The sequence below is a fragment of the Mus caroli genome, chromosome 14 (assembly GCF_900094665.2).
Source record: "Mus caroli chromosome 14, CAROLI_EIJ_v1.1, whole genome shotgun sequence".
In the NCBI taxonomy this organism is placed as follows: Eukaryota; Metazoa; Chordata; class Mammalia; order Rodentia; family Muridae; genus Mus; species Mus caroli.
In genome coordinates, this window is record NC_034583.1 from 17,093,723 (window position 1) to 17,116,075 (window position 22,353).

The following is a 22,353-nucleotide window of genomic DNA, read 5'->3' on the forward strand; positions in this document are numbered from 1 at the left end:
AGGGGAATGCCAGGGCCAAGAAGCGGGAGTGGGTGGGTAGGGGAGCAGGGCGGGAGGAGGGTATAGGTAACTTTTGGGATAGCATTTGAAATTTGAAATGTATATAAAGAAAATATCTAATAAAAAATTATAAAAAAATAAACAGTCCAGTAACTGAAAAATAATTCAGTAGCCCCCTTTCATACAAATGTTAAATGGGCTGAGAAAGAATTTATGGAAACCATACCCAGACAACAGCCACAAATAATATATCTTGGTGTAACTCCAACCAACCAAGTTAAAGACCTGGATGACAAGAACTTTGTCTCTGAAGAAACTGAGGAAGAAATCAGAAGATGGAAAGCCCTTCTATGCTCTTGGATCAGTAGGATTTTCATATTGAAAATGGCCATTTTACCAAAAGGATATTCTCTAGTTCCATTTATTTGCCTGAAAAATTAATGATGTCCTTGTTTTTAATAGCTGAATAGTATTCTGTTGTATAAATCAACCATGTTTTCAGTATCCATTCTTTGTTTGAGGGGTATCTGGGTTGTTTCCAGTTCCTGTCTATTATGAATAAAGGTGCTATGAACATAGTGGAATACTTTTTCGTGTGATATGCTGGAGCGTCTTTTTGAGTATATGCTCAAAAGACAGATTGCTGGGTCTTTAGGTAGAACTATTTCTAATTTTCTGAGAGGCAAAGATTGCACTAGTTGTTGAGCCCTGGGCTCCCTACATGCTGGGCAGTGATTCTGTCAACTGAGCTATGTCTATAGCTATTATCCTCTTCTCTCAGCCTATTAATAATAATAATATAATTATAAATATAAAATAAAAATATAATAAAATATAATAATATTATTATTCAGTCACAATCTCACTATTAATGCACAGAGGACTGTAATCAATCCTGCTTTGGTACATTTGGTGCAGAGACAACAACACAACAGCCCCAGGGACATTTTTCTTGGTGACTCCAGTATTTCAGTTTCCTCTGACAACAGTTCATCACACAGTTGACAGCATCCAGATGCCTGCCTTGTCTGTCTGCTAAGGCATCTTGAGGCAACTTTCAAAGGCTAAGCACATGGCTTCAATGACTGAACCCACTAATCCACATCCCACATTGAAGTCAGACCTGCAGGTTCTTCCTGGATGCGTTTTCAAGCACCTGTATATATGAGACAGGTGATCTTTCTTTCTCCACTCATGGCGATGTGACTTCTCAGTGCTATTTAATTGTTCATATTGATGAATAGGGGTATTTTGAGGGAGGACTGAAACATTTCTAGGCAGAATTAGGAAAGTAAAGACTAAGTTCCTTTTCTTGGAAGAGCTATGCTTCCAATAAAGCCGTAATCAATCTCTGGCATTGGAAGGAGGAGGTGCTCAATGGCTGTGTCAGAGGAGCATCGCCTGAAAAGGGCACCTCACTTCCTAATCAGTACAAGGGAGCATTAGCAGAGAGGCAGAGGGTGTTTCCCATGACACCAGCAGTCTCTCCTTTGAACACTGAATTGTATCCATGAGAGTTTTTGTGATGTCACCAGTGTTGTAGCAACATCAACTGCTCTTAGGTCATTCAATCAGTACCCATAGAGTTTATCTCTAGTCCTGTTTGCAAGGCTGAGTCTTGTCAGGAGAGAGAATGGGGAGCATGAGAGATCAGAGAGGCAGAAGGAAACTAGACTTTCATCTCAGTTTAAAATGGCAAAGAGGAGGGGGTCCTGGGGAAAACACAGTGAGTCCTGGGTAGGGGCAGGGTAAAGAGCTTTCTGGAGAAGGTGGACTAGAGCTGGGCTTTTCAGGAGTGGGGCACAGGAAATGGAGTCTATGGGAAGCTCATGAGCTTCCCTGCTTATCATAATTCCTTAAATTCAAGGATTGCAGAAAATTAGTCCATCTTCCAAGCCACTTGCTGACAAGGCCAACATATTTGTACTGTGAGCTCCTAGGTTTTATTCTTGAGGACGTTTGGGATATAACATGGGGACAGAAGGAGAACATCAGGAGTCAGGGAAGGACTAATGTTTCCCAGGTTAGGGCAAGACATCATAGTACCTTACTCCCGGTAGCTTCTTTTAGGTGCAGTGGCTATCAATAGTAACAGGGAGAGAAATTTGCTTCTGGCTCTTTTAACTTATGTTCTCGGATTTTTCTGACCAGCTCCTGCTGAGAGCGAGTGACCTGTTAGCTTTCTGAATCAGCTGTTTTAGGTGGCAGGCATTGGTCTAGTGCAGCCAAAACAAAGGCCAGAGGCAGTGGACCAACACAGAGACTGGACCCTCTTGCAAGCTCAGGGGTGTTTTGGTTTTTCAGTGGGGCAGTTGATCAATGGGGCAATTGATCAGTCTGTTGACTGTGGTCTGCCCCTTCGTGACTTTTTAAAAATGGTAGCTCAAAGTGATTTCATTATGAAATTTTTAAAATGCGAATAATAATAATTGTGGGTTGATAAATACATTATGAATATGCTCATATCTCTGTTCATTTAAATAGGAAATTTAGAAGCCTTTAGTTTTGGTCCAAAACATAAGACACTTGGGAAGGAGCATGAAATCCTTTTGGAAATAATTTGAAACATCTGTGTAAACAAGTAGTAAATGGTGAACACAATTTGAATCAAAATTTCAAATTGTGGGAATTATAAGCTAGACCCAGATAAAGCAAGAAAATTGAAGGTGTTACGTTTTCCTGCATTCAAATATTTGAAAATCAGCAAATCCAATTCAACAAATGTACAAACAAATATATACAATAACCAGGGAGGCTTTTTCCAGTTACATGATTCATTTGAAATTAAGAAGAGGAGCGTGGGTGGAGGGCGTGGACAGACCGAGCGCACTGACTATGGCCTCCAAGTGTCCCAAAAGTGTCAAGACTGAGTACTTCGCCCAGAAGGTGAGCTCCCTGGGCAAGGATTGTTACAAGGTCTGTCTCAAGTGTGAGCGGGGGGCAACAAGACACTGACCCCTGGCGGCCATGCTGAGCATGATCGTAAACCCTTCTGCCACAAGTCCTGTTATGTCACACTGTTTGGACCTAAAGGTGTGAATAACGGGGGTTAGGGGGTGGGAAGGGAGGGCGCTGGCTGGTTCCTATATCTACTAGAAGCCTCAGGTCACTGGCCCCATCGAGGTTCCTGTGATTCGAATTGAAAAGCAGAAGACCAGCCCCCCCCCCCCCAGGGGGCCCAGCAAAGCCTCTAGTGTCACCACGTTCATTGGGGAGCTCAACGTGTGTCCTCGATGCAACAAGAGAGTGTACTTCGTTGAGAAGGTGCCATCTATGGGGAAGGACCGGCACCGGCTCTGCCTGTGCTGTGAGCATTGTTCCAAGACACTGACCCCAGGCAGGCATGCTGAGCATGATGGCCAGCCCTAATGCCACAAGCCTTGCTATGGAAAACTCTTTGGACACAAAGGAGCAAATGCTGGTGCTGTGGGCAGCTATATCTACAAGGACCTGGAAGGCACAGTTCAGCCTTAGATCTACAGATGCTGTTCTCCGGGTTCCCTTTTTGACCCTGAGGGAAAGTGGCCTGTTGCCTAGTCCTGCCGCAGCGTGTTTCCCCTGCAAATCCAGGATCTAAGTGGTGGAGGAGAAAGCCTGGGTAGTCCCAGAATTTCAGCCCCCTTTGTAACCTTAGCATGTCCTGTGTTGCCCACAGTTTACTGTCTGTGCCTCCATAGCCCCAGAGGTTCTGTGTTCCTGTGTCCAGAATTCTCTCTGGCTCTCCAAGATGGCTGTCTTATGATATCCCTTTGCCCACACCTGCCCACCAGGATTATTTATGCTCTGGTTGCTGGCGATGGCCTGTGAGCTCACACGGCATTCCCTGCAGGGTGTTCGCACCCTTGCAAGGCATCCTCTGCTGGTTTCCACACTACTCCCTACTTACCCTCGCATGAGTCACAGCTATGGAGACCTTTGCTGCCAATAAATAGCTTGAAGATTGAAAAAAAAAGAAGAAATTAAAAAAGAAAACAATATAATCCATTACAACAGAAGGCTAATCCAGAAAGTTATCTAATTTTATGGGTAGATACAGAAATATTTTTACAAGTGTGACACACATTTGTGATAGACACTTGTTTGGGAATACAGAGAGGGAATACAGAGGGGCCTGGTCTTCTGCTTTTCAATTCGAATCACAGGAACCTCAATGGGGCCAGTGACCTGAGGGGCTTTCGTCTGAGGCTTCTAGTAGATATAGGAACCAGCCAGTGCCCTCCCTTCCCACCCCCTAACCCCCGTTATTCACGCCTTTAGGTCCAAACAGTGTCAAGAGTGAATACAGAGAACTTAGCAATATGATAGCTCTACAGTGAGCAAGTAAAATCATCTCTAACAGTAAGAATCTGGAAGCTTCTTAATGAAAAACAGTACCTCTCACTGTGACAACTCAGACTTATTGCAATAAGTCAAGACGTAATGTAAAGTTGTACTAATTGATAAGGAAAGCTTAAAACTATCAATTTGAATAAGACCTCATTGTCTCCTTGGAATGTCCAAAAAATCATTTTAATAAAGTATTATACTAAGCAATTACAGCAATTTTATCACAGACAGTTAACATAACATACAGAAATTAGTTGGTTCCTTTTCTTTTTTTTATTAAGTATTTTCTTCATTTACATTTCCAGTGCTATCCCAAAAGTCCCCCATACCCTCCCCCTCCACACTCCCCTACCCACCCACTCCTACTTCTTGGCCCTGGCATTCCCCTGTACTGAGGCGTATAAAGTTTGCATGACCAATGGGCCTCTCTTTCCACTGATGGCCGACTAGGCCATCTTATGATACATATGCAGCTAGAGACACGAGCTCCGGGGTACTGGTTAGTTCATATTGTTGTTCCACCTATAGGGTTGCAGTTCCCTTTAGCTCCTTGGGTATTTTCTCTAGCTCTTCCATTGGGGGCCCTGTGATCCATCCAATAGCTGACTGTGAGCATCCACTTCTGTGTTTGCTAGGCCCCGGCATAGTCTCACAAGAGACAGCTATATCAGGGTCCTTTCAGCAAAATCTTGCTAGTGTATGCAATGGTGTCAGTGTTTGGAGGCTGATTATGGGATAGATCCCTGGATGTGGCAGTCTCTAGATGGTCCATCCTTTAGACTAGTAATTAACATGAAAAATTAAAATATGTCATAATTAGGATGTCTAGCAAGAAAAAATAATAAACTAGGGTATAAACCTCACAAAGTATACACTAAACCTATATAAAGACAACTAAAAATCTCAGATAAGAAAACAAAATGAGTAGAAAGATATTTCATAATCATGGATAAGAAGACTCAATTTGACCATTGTGATGGTTTCTATATTCTTGCACCAGGGAGTGGCACCATTTGGAGGTGTGGCCTTTTTGAAATAGGTGTGACCTAGTTGGGAGTAGGTGTGTCACTGTGGATGTGGGCTTAAGACCCTCACCCTAGTTGCCTGGAAGTCAGTCTTCCACTAGCAGCCTTTAGATGAAGATGTAGAACTCTCAGCTCTGCCTGCGCCATGCCTGCCTGGATACTGCCCCATGCTCTCATCTTGATAATGGACTGAACCTCTGAGCCTGTAAGCCAGCCCCAATTAAATGTTGTTTTTTGTAAGACTCGCCTTGGTCATGGTGTCTGTTCACAGCAGTAAAACCCTAAGACAACCATGTTACCAGTCTTTATTAAATTATATGGAATTCAAAGAGCACATGAAATTTTCTATTTCAATCTGAAAGGTGATAAAAGAGTTGGAGTGGATTTATAAAATACCACAATAAAGATGTTAGGACACTAATAAAAGGTGAGGAAAACCACCATGTGTTAGAGAGGCCACCCAAGATAGAGAAACTCCTCTTTGACAAATAAAGTAAAACAGGTACCTTTTATAGGCATCGGCTTTTCGCTAGCCTTAGCAGCAGTTATTCAGGACCCACACGGAGGTCAAGCTGAACATCTCCTACTGTCAGGAGTCCTTATAGGACAAGCTAATAACCAGCAGGTGACCATCCTGAAGTGGCCTACTTCTGATTATTATATAATCTGCGACAGGTGAGCCCTCATTAAGCAAGGCTGTGAGGGACTCATTTTAGGAAAGATTCCTGCTATTAATATGCTTTTCCTGTTATTATTAAACATATATAACAATCACTAAGTAGTAACACACCCCTTTGGAGCAGATCTCTGCAGATCCATGAAGATCTTGTAGTGATGCTATGCAGACAGATGACTTAAGTCTTAATGATGATCCTATAAGGATTCTTCAAAGTATATCTGTGATTATTAAGTTCTTTTATTAATGGTACTGCTATTAGGTCCTTTTCTGATAATCAAAGCTGCAATGAGAACTCTGCCAGTCTCTCAAGTGTCAACAGTTAATTGCTCTTAGATGGTAACCAGACTTTCTCCTATTCAGAGCACATTCCAAGAGGTTGTAAAACAATTAACCAAAGATCATTAAAAGGGAACTAGCCATTTATTATAGGTGTTAGGACAGAAAATAATATATCAACTGGGTTTATCTATACAAAACTTCACTAATAACTTAGTTATGGTTTTAAACCTTCAGTGAAACTGTGGAGCTGAGACAGGTGATGGATGTTTAGCTAGATAAATTACTCCTAATGGATATGCATGTAAACATTCACTGTTGTGGGCTGGAGTGATGGCTCAGCAGGTAAGAGCACTAACTGCTCTTCCGAAGGTCCTGAGTTCAAGTCCCAGCAACCACATGGTGGCTCACAACCATCCATAATGAGATCTGATGACCTCTTCTGGGGTGTCTGAATACAACTACAGTGTAGTTACAGATAATAAATAAATCAAAAAAGAAAGGCAAAAAAACATTCGCTATTGTACTTCTATTTCAATTTATGATTGATTTTCTGTGTGAAATTGTGATGAACTTTGTGGCCATATATTCTGAAAGATGTACAAGTACTGAGGACAACGAGAAGAGCGAGATCAATAGAGGAGACTTTTTGCCTTTCCCCACTTGGAGAAATTTTCCCTTTCCCTGCTTAGGATCTTTCCACTTTTCCCTTAGATAGCTTTCATAGGAAACTTTTTACAACTTAGCAATAAACTCTATAATAATCACTTCTCTAAGTGTCTTCTCTTTCTGCGACTTCTGACTAGCAGGCTGAAAGTTAGAGCCCAGAAATTCCTGCTGAGATAGAACAAAGGCTATTTACTCCTTTGTGGCTTGAGGAACAGTGCTAGGTGCCAGAACAGCAGTTTCTGGCCTCAGAGGATCACAGAAGGCAGGTCAGCTACAATAGCATAGTAATTGAGGCTTAGATAAATAAACCTGGACAAAGGCCTACCCTCTGCCTGAGCTCTTCCCTCACCGCTGCCTGAAGAACAACCAACAAGAAAGAACAACATCTCACACCGGGACTGCCCCCCACCCCCCACCCCGGCATCCTATGTATGTGCAGGGAGGCCTACTTCCAGCTGGGGAATGTTCTTTGGTTGGTGGTTCAGTCTCTGAGAGCTCCATGGGTCCAGGTTAGTTGACTCTGTTGATTTTCCTGTGGAGTTCCTATCCCCTTTGGGGCTTACAGTCCTTCCTCCTATTCTTCCATAAGAGTTCCCAAGCTCCATTCACTGTTTGGCTATGGGTGTCTGTATCTGTCTGAGTCAGCTGCTGGGAGGAGCCTCTCAGAGGACAGCAATGCTAGGCCTGTCTGCAAGCATAGCAGAGTATCATTAATAGTGTCAGGGATTGGTACTTGCCCATGGGATGGGCCTCAAGTTAGGCCAGTTATTGGTTGGCCATTCCCTCAGTCTTTGTTGCAACCCACATGCCTGGCTTTCTTGTAGATAGGATAAATTTGGGTCAAAATGTTTGTAGATGGGTTGGTGTCTATCACCCGATTGGGGTTCCTGCATGGCTATAGTAGGTGGCCTCTTCAGGTTCCATATCCCCAATGTAGTGAGTCACAGCTAAGGTTGGGCCTCTCCCTTATCCCAGGTCTCTGTCTCCTCTTGGAGATGCTGCCGCCTCCCCAACCACATCAGTTGCAGATTTCCATTCATTCTTATGAACATCTACCCATCTTTTCTGTCCCTCTCCACACCTGATCCTAAATCCCCAATCCCCCTCTTCTTTTCCCTCTCTCTCAGTATCCTCCCTCCTTCTGCCTCTCATGACTATTGTATTCCCTCTTCTAAGTAAGATTTAAGCACCCTTACTGTTGTCTTCCTTATTGTTTAGCTTCCTTAGGTCTGTGGCGTGTAGTTTAGGTATCCTAGACTTTATGGTTAATATCCACACTGACTGGGGAGTCTACTTAGTAGGGAGAATGGGTAGCATAATGAGATCAAAGAGAGGCAGAAGAAATCTGGACTTCCATCTCAGTGTAAACTAACAAAAAAATTCGTGATCCTGGGAAAGGTACAGTGAGTCCTGGGCATGGGGGATGAACTTCCTGGAGGAGGTGTACTTAACCTGGGCTTTCCATCAATGAGGCACAGAAAATAGAGCCTCTGGGAAGATAGTGAATGTCCCTGCTACGCACAATTCCTGAAAGTCAAGGATTGCAGAACATTACTTTGTCCATCTTCAAAGCCAGTTGCTGACAAGGTCAATACTGTTACCCTGTGAGCTCCTTGCTATTATGCTCACTGGGCATCAGGGGTATAACATGGGGACAAAGGAAGAACTTCAGGAGTCAGGGAGTGACTAAGATTTCCCAGGTTAGGGCAGGGTATCACAGCACTTTACTCCCAGTTGCTTCTTTTAGGTGCAGTGCTGTGTCAGTAGCAATGGAGAGGAGTAATGTGCTTCTGGCTCTGGAACCTTATGGACTCACTCTTCCTGGGGCCAGCCCTTTGGGAAAAGGGCACCCCCTCTTACTTTTGTGAACCAGCAGTTGTAGTGGCAGGCACTCTTCTAGGCAGCCAAAAAAAAAAAAAAAGTCAGAGGCAGTGAATCAAGACAGAGACTGGATCTCATTGCCAGCTCATGGGGGTTTTGGTCTTTCAGTGGGGTGAATTCATTAGTCTGTTGACTATCTTTGACCCCTGCATGACATATATATATATATATATATATATATATATATATATATATATATATAGAGAGAGAGAGAGAGAGAGAGAGAGAGAGAGAGACATAGGCCTAAAGTACAAGGCAGGATATCTAGGCATCTCCACATCACCTGAGCATTTGTGGACCATGCCATTTTTCTCCTGGATTCTGATACTCAGGATTAAGGGCTCTGAAGCCAAGTTGCACCCTGTGCATTTTTAAATAAGCCTAGAAAGGCCATCTCTGTGGTCATTATTAGAAGAATCCTGGGCTGTTTAGATACTGACCTCTCTACAGAGTAATGGGAGAGCCAAGATCCACAGAAAAGGCATCTCAAGACTGAACCAAAATCTTTGGGGTGTCACTGGGCTGCAGACGTGCTCTCTGTTTTGGACTCAGAGTGGTCTGTCTACCCTCTTTGCCTTATCTCTATACAAGTATACTAGTCTGCTTCTACCTACCAAGGCAGGAGGATTGCTACCAACCACCCAACACTCTTCAGCAAGCATATGATGAAGGAAATGAAGACCTGGCCACTTAGTTCCACTTGATGACCAGTGAGAGAAATGAGCTTCGAGATCAACTGGTCCTCATATGAACCAACCAGTACCCCCAGAGCTCCCAGGGACTAAACCACCAACCAAAGAGTGCACATGGAGGGACCCATGGCTCCAGCCTCATATGTAGCAGAGGATGGCCTTTTTGGTCATCAGTGGGAGGAGATGCCCTTGGTCCTGTGAGGGCTCAATACCCTAGTGTAGAGGAATGCTAGGACCAGGAAGTGGAAGTGTGTGGGTTGGTGAGCAGGGGGAAGGGGAGTGGGGATAGGGGGTTTTCAGAGGGGAAACAGGAAAGGGGATAACATTTGAAATGTAAATAAAGAAAATATCTTAAAACAAACAAACAAACACCTGATCCAGCCGGGCGTGGCGCATGCCTTTAATCCCAGCACTTGGGAGGCAGAGGCAGGCAGATTTCTGAGTTCAAGACCAGCCTGGTCTACAAAGTGAGTTCCAGGACTGCCAGGGCTATATAGAGAAACCCTGTCTCGAAAAACCAAAACAAAACAAACAAACAAAAAAAACCAACCAACCAACCAAACAAACAAACAAAAAACAACAACAACAAAAAAAAAAGCACCTGATCCTCATCACTGAAGATACCTTGGACAATAAGTATTCATTGTTTCAAACACATAATGTCAGTCTAAGACTGCAATGTCACAGTCATCTTATCCTTTTAAGGTCTTGGGTTCCAAGTTCTAGAAGGCTGTACAGCATGTCCCTGTGCCCAACTCATGTCCATAAATGCTTCTCAGAAGAGAGTCAGAACCTGATACTTGGGAAGGAATGAGATTAGAACTGGTCTCTTCTGCTTCTTCCACGTGAAAACCTGAGCCTGTCGTCTGAATCACTGAACTCAGGGATTCNGGAATTGAGGTTGAAGAGTGAGTTCCCAGCATGCATTTGGAAGGACATTGACTTGTGGTCACTTTGTGAGTTTTTGGCTGCTCTGACTTTATGGTGAATCTTTGTACTTGCCTGGCATGTGGTTGAGTACTGGTACCTCCTGGTGAGCTCAGGTAGCCTGAACCCACTCTTTCCATCTCATTGTTTGCTTGGAAGGCCCAAGGTCATTACTGTTCCTCTCATTCCTTGTGCCTATTACTCGGAGACAATATTGCTCCATGCATTTCTTCTGCATCCCATTGTGCTCTCTGCCTCTGTCTCCTTTCCTTCCCTGTGTGTTTGTGCATATACATTTGTATGATTGTGTGTGTCTCCCCCCACCCCAGACTCTGGGAACTAGGGGTGTGCATTTTGTTCTGAGTATTTTTTTTCTTCACAGTTTCGGAGTGATTCCAGTGCTGTGGTCTGAAAGCCCCACTTTAAGAGCATAGCACTTGGCCTATGTGTGCACCTTGGAGGCACATTAAAATTTCTTGAGTAGTTTATTATGCTGTCATGCCCTTGAATCGCATCTGTGGAAGTCTATCAATGTCTGACTCTGCAGTAATAGTAATCCAGGATTTAGAATCCCTGTTGTCAAAACAGGAGAAATGAAATCGTTGGCTTCTGGTGGGTGAAGACCTGTGGCATAAGCCCCTGAGAACATAGTGGGCTAGATCGCCCCTCCAGGCCTATAGAGTGACCCCATCACCCAGTGCATCCTGTATCTGGACACATGGCCTCTGCAGTGCTGGGGCCAGGGTAAGACATTCATAATCTCCATAACGTCCAAGTACATAGAATCTAGAATGTGGCATGCCCTGATTGGGGTCACCCAGAACACAGACTGATTCCTCAGGATCCTTCAGTCTATGTTTATGTGATTCCATCCTCCTGCAGCCAGTGCCTCCCACAGTCCAAATCCGCTCTATGAAAAGCTGAGGAAGAAGCATAAACCAGTTGTGAAGGAGCTTGGAGAATGAGAATACTGAGGTCTCAGAGAACCTCATGGAGCTAGAGAAGGAGACGGGCTTCTATAGGTAAGTGCCTAGCAGGGACTCCAGCAGTGGAACAGCCATTCTTGCCCGTCATTGTTTCTCGACTGGACGAGTCTGCAGCTCATGTTCAGGTTTGTATCCTTTCTGCTGCACATCTTTCAACCTGCCTTGTGCCTTTACAACTCAGTTTCGCTAAGTGGGAAAGGGACTGTCACCCCTCACAGCATTGTCCTGTCATCCTCAGGAGCCTCTAGATTGAAAAGCGATTCACACCATGAGAGTGGGGGTCAATTAGCCTTGGACCTCTGGGGATCAGGCTGGGTTTTTACAGAACTTATAGTTATGGAAAAGGAAGGTAGAATGCCCTCTGCTTGGCTCTCCTGCTCCACCTTGAGGCTATTTACCCCGTTTTTTTAGCCCCCATTTACCTAATTTTTATGTTTCTCTATCTATTTATTTTTTTAATGTTTCCTTACTAACTTGGACAGTAAGAACAGGCAGAGCTCCCTCTATCTTCTGGAGGGACATGGATCCCTATTGCTTTTAGGGACTTCAGAAGTTATTTCTCCCCTGAATTGGCTGTTCTCTGTTTATGGAATTAGGAGTGCAGCTTTCATGTGTATATTGGGAGTTTTGAAAGGTCTTCATGGAACCTGGGGTGTTATCGGGCTAATGGGATCTGGAGGTAGGAATGGCAGGAGGCGGCTACAGGACCTTACTATGCAGTCTGTCTCCACTAACCTGCACAGCTGGCTCCTAATTGAGGAAACTCAGCTGAAGAAGGAGGTAGACATGCTGAGGCAGGGGAATTGGTCCCTCCTACAGCAATATTTGGAAGACTTGTGCTAATATCTAAGATATCAACAAGAGGAGACTAGTGACCTCCAGATACAGCAACAGCAGGTAAGGTAGGCAGCTGGGTCAGGCTAATGTCTGGCACCATTTGCCCTGTTGATTTCCTGTCTGCTCATACACACACACACACGTACTTTCACCCGTCACCTTTCTAATCCACACTCCCAACCAGCCCCCCATAACATGTACTGTGATTGTTCATTTCTCTGTCTAGGCACAAGTATTTGGGAAAGTTAATCTCTTGTGAGAAAGTGAACATTGGCAAGCCTATCCTGCTGCTCTGCTTGAAGCCACAGTCCAATGAAGGAGACAGGTGATTGACATGTCACACGTGTACATGTCCTCATGGGAGGTGGGGTGCTAGGCACAGAGCTTTGAGTGAGGTCTCAGTTCTGGAACTTGTGTGCATGGCAGGGTCATGGGACATCACAGGTGGGAAGCTGCTGGCAAGGAGAATATCCCAGTGCAAATGCCAAATGTGTGCTTCTCATTCTCATGGATTTCAGGGGCAAGTGGCCTTCTTTCTTCCTGCAACCCAATCACAGGGACAGCCTGAGAATCACCATGATAGCCCTGTTTTCTCTAAGTGTTGCTGGAAAGTTCTTTCTTCCTGGAGCCTAAAGTCTGGAACTGACTAGATGACCAGGGATGCGGGAAGGACTTTTGATAAGTTAGGTGAGAGAGTGGGAGACTTAGGACTTCAGGGAAAAGAATTCTCTCACTACCTCAACGTAGTCCAGCCATGTAGAAAATGCTCTGCACCACAGCTTAGTTACGAAGGAAATGATAGGGTTCTCAACCAATTCTAAAACAGCTGGTGAGCTTCCTCTAAACTCCCATGCTCATTTCCCGAGAAGCCTCTGGCAGGACGGTGCATTATGCCTCTGTGCGTTAGCTAGAGGAGATCATTTGCTTTCTTAGTCTCTGTCTTTAAACAGGGTTTTTATTTCTCCACCTGGTTGAGCAGCAGGTTCTTGGGATGCTCTGTACCTGCTTGCTCTTGTATGAAGGTCTGTACAGCCCTCCACCAAGAACACCATCTTCCAATGAACAGTTCATGGAAACAAGGGAAGAAATGCTTAAATACGTGCTGAAGCAGGAGCCGGCCATCCAGGAAAACAACTCAGGAGAGCTGCAGCATCACCTTCAAGTCCTCCAGATGAGGGAGGAGCCCTGGCCGGGGGCGGAGGTGGGGGGGTGATCAGAGGGTGGATCCACTTGTGCCTCCTCAACTTGGAATCTCTGTCCTTTATCGGCTTCACCAGCAAGTCTAAGAGCATCTGCCAGGGAAAGAACACCTCAAAGTTTTGTGCTGGTCTAGTCGACAAGGACTTCTATCCAGAAAAAAATAAAGTTTGCTACTTTGTGTCTGAGGATTTTTTTTTTTTTACTTTCCTCTGTGTTCTCTACTTATGGTCTGAGCAGGCTGTCCATGAACTCACAGATATCTACCTGCTTCTGACTCCCTCTACACCTTTCCTGCCTGGCTGAAATTACATATTCATTTAGGAACATTCCCTGTAAAGAGCAGATTCTACTCCAGGCTCTCCAGGCCTTTACACATATCTACCCATTCTGTGGATAGTATAGGTTAAGGAGGTCCCAGGACAAACCCAGACAGACAGAAGCCGCTGCTGCAGGGATGATCAGACCCTTCCCGGAGCGCTCTGGAACAGACTGATATAAATGCAACTCTTTGTAAAAAGTTATGTTTTCTTTATATTCTTATTGCTACTTTGTTAGTGAGTTCTTTTTCACCTGTCTCCTAACAATATCTATGTGGCTGAGCTCACTTTCTCCTGCCTCAATGGCCACCAACTGTCTTCTCAGTTGGCTTGCCCAATTCACTCTCAACCATCCTTAAGTTTCATTCTTGAGAGTCCCTCCCCTCCCTTGCCCTGCCCTGCCTCCCCTCCCCTTCCCTCCCCTCCCCCTTCCCTTCCCTTCCCTTCCCTTTCCCCCCTTTCTTCCTTTTTTCTTTTTTCTTCCCTTCTCTTCTTTCCAACTCTACACAATCTCCTACTTCTCTGACCCCCCTCTTCTGTCTCCTGAACCCTACTTCTGCCTGTTCCCGCAATCCTACTACTACTCTCCTTGCTCTCTCTTCTCTTTCAGCCTCTGCTGGATTTTATATTCTCTCTTGTTTCCAGATTCCAAGAGCCAACTGTCACTGAAGAGAATAGGGTCATTTAAGGGGCCAGGCACCCATCCTGTATTTCCTGCCCTCTATTTTAACCAGTAGTGAATCATAGTACTCTGGAAGCTGATACAGAAAGATGGGGGTTTCCAGACTTTTCTGGAATGTATGGCAAAACCCATTTAAAAAAAAAAAACAACACGAAATGATTCTTTTCACACTACTCTGAAGCCTTTGCACTGACATAACTATTTGTAAAAAGTTACTTTTTGCTTTGTTTTTTTTTTCCTCATTGGCTACTTTGCTTGTGTCATCTTTCTGGGTTCTTTTATCTGTCTCCTAACAATATCTTCTCTGGCTCAGCCAAGCTCTCCTGGCTCAATTGCTACCCACAGTCTCCTCAGTCCACTAGTCTCAACTGTCTATTTCATACTTCAAAACCTTGTCTCTTCTCTAGCCCTGCTTTCTTCCTGTATCAACTGTCTTCTCTGACCCAATTCTTGTCTCCTAGACCCTGCTTCTGCCCACCATGACGACTCTCTCCAACTCCTGTATCTAACTCTCCTACTGTCTCACTCAGTTTCTGTTGGCTTTAAAACTCTCTCCAGTTCCCAGAAGTCCAAAAGCCAACTGTCACTGAAGAGCATGGGGTCATTTAAAGGGCCAGGCACATAAACTATTTCACACTGCACAGAGAAACCAGGAAGTAGTTTTCCAGCACTAGGTCTAAGGAAAATGAGGCTTCTGTTTGGTGCTAGACCAAGTGAAGGGCCATTGTTTTCAGAAGGCAACATGAGAATTGCTGCACCTGTGAGACCCCGACTTAGAGCGTTTCTCCCTAGAAGGTAAAGCCCCTAGATGGTCCCCAAGCCTGTCTTCCCTGATCTCTAAAAATACAGCCAGAAAGAAGCTCTTTGTTCTCTATAGCCAGCAAAAAGCCTTTTTGTTTCTATACTGTACAACCGGAGATGCCTGCCTTCCTGTGCCGAGGACATGGAGATAAAAATTCAGAAAGAACTCACTCCCCACTCCTGCCTTGTAAATTTCACCAAGGACACCCAGAAGAGAAGAACTCTCCTCCCAACTCCTCCCAACTCTCCTCCTAACTCCTCCCAATTCCTCAGCTAGCTGTTAAAAGCCCCCTACTGTCACCGCTCAGGGTCGAACTCCCCTGCTCTGCACAGCGGAGGGACTTCGTCCTCAGCTAGCTGATAATAAAGCCTCTTGCAGTTTCCATCAGGTGTGGTTTTCTCTCAGGACACTGGCGTGCTGGCCAGCTAGCTCATCATGGGACTTGAACGGAGGCCCAGCTTCGGGGGTCTTACACACCAGCCTGGCAGACTGTATTTTGCATGTTGCTTGTAAGCAAGGTGCATCCTGAGCAGGAGGACTGAGCTAGCCATGACCTTGTCCAGGTCTGTATTATGTCTATGCTATGGTCCATTATTAACTCATCATGAATATGGTGCATATCACTCATATGCTATTGACTATATGAGGTTACTTTTACAAAATGATGCTCCTGAATTGTAGGAGAAAGTCCTAGTGGAACAGAATATACAGTACCTAGATCAAATTCTGACAAGTCTTTAAGCCTGAGAAAAGCACTAGGGCCAGCTATTGTGTGACTCTTTTTCTCTGGGGGTGCAAACAATGATTTGAGGTAAAAGTTAAATGTTGACTTTCCAGTACAGTTGAGGGGTTGGGAGGTAGCAGCCTGACAGCTGACATGGCAGGTCCCCACCAGGTCTGTCTTAGCCTCCTTCCTCTCTCCGGTTTGAGAAACTGCAGCATGAACTGGAACTGACCACAGCCCAGGAAAAGCCTCCTGCAGAAGGAAGAAGCTGCTGCATCAGGAGCCTCCTGCTGAGGCTCATCCTCCCCCCCCCTTCCCGCAACCACAGAATCCCCTGAGTCAGCTCTCTTCTTCATATTTCTTTTTCTTCGTGTGATTAGATGCTGATTTTATGTGGCCGGTGAGCCTGTCACACACCTTCTGGTTCTATCAACACCCCTCAGGAGACCTTAGGTGACTATCTGGCCTGTAAGTGTATAAGACCAGCCACAGACAGACTCTAGGTCTGTGCTGCTAATTCTTCAGTGAGAGAATGCTGCTTAGCATAATCTTCGATATGGGTTTGGTTTGAGTTTTTGTCTTAGGTTGTTTTGGTTGTGTGTGACTACTTTTCAAAATTTGCTAAGACTATTCCCTCTTTATATTGACTGCCCTCTAAAAGCCAGTTTTAAAATAATGTTTGTAGTATTAATATTTTAATAAATCCCAGTGTGGGGTTCCTTCCCACCTTTGACCATTTATGTTCCTGGATGAATGAGACCCACACAGCCTTTATATATGGCATGCTGGTAGGACAGACTATAGGTGGAAGGTTTTGTGGCTGGCTTGGTGTCCAAACCTTACACTGGATGTCTTGCACGGCTACAGGAGATGGACTGGTCAGGGTCTGTATCCCCCATTACTAAGAGTCTCAGTTTCTACCTCACCAACAAGTAACCCCCCATTCCAGTTTTATCCACCAGTACTCTCTCTCTCTCCATCCTCTCCTCACCTGGTCCCTCCTTTTCCTGTCCTCCAGTGTGTCTACAATATCTATTTTCTTTCTCTTTCCTAAGGAGATCCATACCTTCCTCCTGGAGCACTCGCTGTTACTGAGCCACTCTTATTCTGTGGGTGTTAAAATTATTAGTCGTTACTTTGCAGCTAATATCCACTGGAAGGTGAATACTTACCATGTTCATCTTTCTGGGAGCGAGTTATCTCGCTTAGGATGGTTTCATCTAGTTCCATCCATTTGCGTGCAAATTTCATGATGCCATTGGGGTTTTTTTGTACCAGGTGAGTACTCTTGTGTAAATATACTCAATTTTGTTTGTCCATTCTTTGGTTGAGGAACAGCTACATTGTTTCCAGCTTGAGACCTATGCCAGGACATGCAGCCCCACACCAGTCATTACATGAAGGGTCAGAAATCAGCAGTTAGATGCCCCAGAGAGTCAAGATAGAACAAAATTCAACTAACTATAAAACAGAACAATGCAATACAATACAATACAATACAATACAATACAATACAATACAATACAATAGGAAATCAAAACAAAACAAAAACAAGTCTATGAAAACATCCCCAATGACACTGCCATGTGCATACATTGGTGCTTAATCCAACTGCCATTAAAGAGGATTTACCCAGCAACTGATGGACTCAGATATGGCCACAGCCAAACATGGGACATAGGTCAGGGAATCCTGCTGACTTCTTACTGAAGCCTTGGCGTGTGTGTGTGCGTGTGTGTGTGTGTGTGTGTGTGTGTGTGTGTGTGTGTGTGTGCATGCTCACAAGTGTGCACATGCCCATGAAGAGGCACATAAGCATAAGCAAATGTAGAAATGATACGTGTACAACATTAGGAAGTGCAGGAATGGATGTTCTGCCCAGACAATAGTGGGATTGTCTTATCTAGGGCCAGCAGGAGAAAGCAGGTAGATACCAGTCTTCAGGTCACAATATCACTGAACTTCATGGTAGCACAGCTCTAAGTACATAAGGCTATTTACTCTGACAAATGTCCTTGCTGGCTCAGATGTCTGTGACTTGGTGGTAGTGCACATGCCAAGTACACACAAGGCCTTGTTTTCATCTGCAACAGAGAAACCACAAATAAACAGAAGCTCCAGTGGACAGTTGGCTGAGCATGTACTTAGTCACCAGCACTGTCCACCAACTGTGAGGGAGGGGCCACCGCATCCGTCTGGCCTGAGGGAGCTGCGTGAGTGCTAAGCCTTCCAGCCGAGAAACAGAGAGGAGACCTTGCCCTTTAAGGAGAGTCCCCAGAGTCACTTGACACTTGTGTTTACATCCCTCAGCCAGTCCTTAGGTAGCCAGGCCTGGTAGGAGGAGCCTGGAGAATGTTTCACCTCTGGGTGGCCCTGTGCCCAGCTATTAACAGGGTGCCCTGTTGTTAGCAAAGAGGCAATGGGAAGAGAAATGGGAAGCAGTCATATCTGAGCCCTGGTTTTTAAGGACATTATTCATTCTGGGTTTGACAAAGTCAAAATATGCCTCTATACCCATCAGGATGGAATGTTTCTGGGGCACAGTGAGACCAGGGACCATTCCAGAAAACAAAGATTAGATAGAATTCAAATGCTTCATCTAAAGAGCCTTTTGCTTTCTCAGAAATGTTAGGACTCTGTGTGTGTGTGTGTGTGTGTGTGTGTGTGTGTGTGTGTGTGTTTGCATGAATGTGATAGTTAATTGGATCACATTTCCTTAGCAATAGGAAGCCATCCAAAATGTTTCTGATTGATAGAAGGGGTGACTGTCAAGTGTTGATTCACCAGCTAATGTCATTTTTAAACCACCATGTCCTCACCCAAGTAACAGGTAGGAATGGAACCATGCATAAGGCCCCTTCCCTTGTGGATTAAATCTAGTTTCCTTTAGAATAATAAATTGCAGGAAATAGCTCATGTCTTTAATCCCAGTACTAGGGAGTCAGAGGTTCAGGGTTGTGAGTTCACGGTCGGCTGTGTCTATGACAAGAGTTCCAACACACCCAGAACTACACAGAAAACCCTATCATGAAATAATGATGAAAATGATGATGGTGATGGTGATGATGATAATGATGAAAATAACCTAGATGATGATGATGCCCAACTGGTCCAGGTGACCTGCACTGTTGTATGTTGTCATCTACACACCTCAGATATGGGAACAGCCTATCCTGTAAGAAACAGAAATCTGTCCTAATATAGTGGCACATGGCTTTCATAAAAAGGGAGTTTGAGGTCAGCAAATATTTATGATGGAGTCAAGACTGATGTACATAGAGTTCCATAGTACCTCTGTAAATATGTTCAATAATTAAAGGTATAAATATGGCAAAAAAAGAGCCAAAAAAAGATATAACTGAAGCAATGTTTTCTAGAACATATGATATTGAGAGTTTCCCTAGTTGATTTCATGACTTCTGAGTTACAGTTGCTAAGGATCTCAGGCTGGCCATGGGTGTTTAGAGCATCCACTGAGTATGTTTTCATTTCACGATGATATTGTTTTATGCCCTAACCCAGGCTGGTTCTTCAACTGAAGATACTTCTGCTTTAACTTTCCCAGTGCTGAGATTGCAGGCTTGTACTAACCACACATAGGTCAAAATCAGGAATTCCTGACTTGGTATTTTTTCATATGCAAGGCATCCTTTTCAAATTAAACTTAATAGGCTATGCATGAAGGGATGTATCTATTATCCTCTGTTCATGGAGGAAGAAGTATGGCCTAAGATTAAGGTAAAGCTATCAAGAACTGATATTTGTAATTTGGGACTGTGTTCTCTCTACATCCACAAGGCTGGACTCTATAAGAATCAGTGACGGGAAAAATACCCTTTTTCTCCATTTTCTGTACCAAATGCTATTTCTGTAGTCATAACAAAGAGTCCAGGCCATTAACTAAGATTGGCTCAGTTTTCCAATCTCATAGACATAAGCCTTCCCAGGAATCTAGGAATCCCACAGAGTTGCACATGGGTATTTAGACACAGCTGCTTCTTGCACTATTTTCCATGAAGAGGAAACAGGCCTGATCAGGCTCAGGAGTACACATATGCACTGTAGCAAGAGCAGTGGAGAGGAGCAGGGCAAACCTCAGGCCATTATGCTTGAGACCCACTTGAGATGAGAGGTATGGCCTATTGGGTGCTTGACAAATGTCCCTCTGATTGGAGGAGTGTGCACAGGTGTGTTCATGTGAGCAGCGTGTACCATTCTGTTTGCATGGGCCAGTGTGATGGCCCAAAGGAGCAAACCACGGAGTATGGCGTCACCCCTAGGAACCTTCCTGGTATCACCAGCCCTGGTATCACCTTTCACTCCTAGCCACACCTCTTCCCACCAAACATGGTACATGTGGCATCCATTCTACCACCCTTTGGTTTCAAATCATACTGCTGCATCCAGGACCCTTCTCCTGTAGACAGTTTCTACACAGTAGCAGGTTCTATCATGCTGAAGAATGAGGTCTGGCTGACATGTCTGGCTTGTGTTCTGGCTTCCAACCTGTTTCTCTAGGGTCTCCTACTGGTAGGCACAGACTCCTGAAATTGTTCCCTGAGCAGAGGACCCAGGCTGGACAACTTTGCAAAGCCTATGACTGCTGTCCTACTTGGTAAGCCTTTCTTTCACCTTGGCTCAAGTGAAGCCCTACACTGAATAGAACTTGTTAACTGGTTGGATATCGTGGAACCCTTAGCTTCTACAATCATCCTGAGGACTCAGATTGCAGGTGCTGTGGGTTTTTTGTTTTGTTTTGTTTTTGTTTGTTTTTGATGACAGAGGAATGCCAAACTTCCCCGACCTTCCTTATGAGTAAGGGAAAGATGCCAATGCTATTTCATTTTGGAGTCATGGTAATCATTAAGACCAATGCATTTCAGACGCCTCAAATAAGAGATTTTTGTAAATATAGAGACGATCAATGATGTCATTAATTTGTTACATAACATATCCCATCAGAGGAGCTTAGTGAATCACACATTGTAAGATTTCTACATGGTTGATACATGGTACACTAAGTGTTTTCAGCTGAGGAGATCCCTCACATTGAGATGCCAAGCCATCTTGGGACTAGCCTCCATATTAAAAATTTTAAAACAGCCGGGCAGTGGTGGCTCACGCCTTTAATCCCAGCACTTGGGAGGCAAAGGCAGGTGAATTTCTGAGTTCGAGGCCAGCCTGGTCTACAGAGTGAGTTCCAGGACAGCCAGGACTATGCAGAGAAACCCTGTCTGGAAAAAACAAACAAACAAAAAATTTTAAAACAGCCCTGAAAATTTGACCTACAGCTACACCCGAGCTAAACCCAAGTACCAAGAAGGACACCATGGCTTGTTCTGGGCCCATACCCCAGAGTTACTCCCTTGCCACTTCCTAACAACAATCAATCAAAGATTGTTGTGATTGTTTCAGGTGTACTTTCAGACTATTTGTGATTTTTCATGGTTTTGCTTCAAATCACCCTCCTGTTGCCTTTTTTTTTTAATTAGGTATTTTCCTCCTTTACATTTCCAATGCTATCCCAAAAGTCCCCCCATGCCCTCCCCCCACCCCACTCCCCTACCCACCCACTCCCACTTTGTCTTAAATCCCCTTGCTTGCTTGCCTTTTCCTATAAAATCTTATCCTGAAGAGGGCTCAGGGCTGCTCCACCTTCCTGACCTGCTGTGTCAGTGCTGGTGGAGAGCCCAAGCTCAACCTTGTAGTAAAGAGACCCTAATGCCATTACGTTGGAGTCTTCTCCTTGGGGATATTTTGGGGTTCTCAAATGCTTGCTGGCACAACATTTTGGTGTGTAGCTGGGAACCCCAACACTTCCAAGACTACAGACCCAGAAGGGTCTGGACACCAGTCATTCCTGTCTGAGTCTTTCCATGTGTTTATCAGTCCATATGGTAAATCTGTCCCTGTGCTTTGTGTGGTGCTGCAATAATTCCATTCCTGTCTCTGTGCCTTGGCTGTCAGATTTTTCATCAGTGTCGTGACAAGAAAAGACTAAAGTGGATGTTGAATTCCAGCAGTGGACAAGGTGGAGGGTCATAGCCATGGGGTCTTGGAAGATGTTCCATAGCCCTGTGCTGATTTCTAGAAAGGATGAGTGGATGTGGACCCTCTGCTACATGGCTCACAGCTGTATTCCTTTTTGTTTTCTCCTCAGTACAACAGGAAGAATCTGCTGGCTAGCTTTCACCACCCATTTGTGAGTTATTTTAAAGATCTGTTTGTTGTTTCTATAGGGACTAACAGTCTGTTCTTTTGTATCTCCTATAGGGGTGACTCTGACTGATGATGTTGGGACTAGAGCACCAACTCTCTTGGCTTAATCCT

The 22,353-nt window shown here is 44.5% G+C and overlaps 1 pseudogene; it reads left to right on the forward strand.

The window, feature by feature from the left end:
* Positions 1-2,835: 2,835 nt before the first annotated feature.
* Positions 2,836-3,474, forward strand: LOC110309865 (annotated as a pseudogene).
* The last annotated feature ends 18,879 nt before the right edge of the window (positions 3,475-22,353 follow it).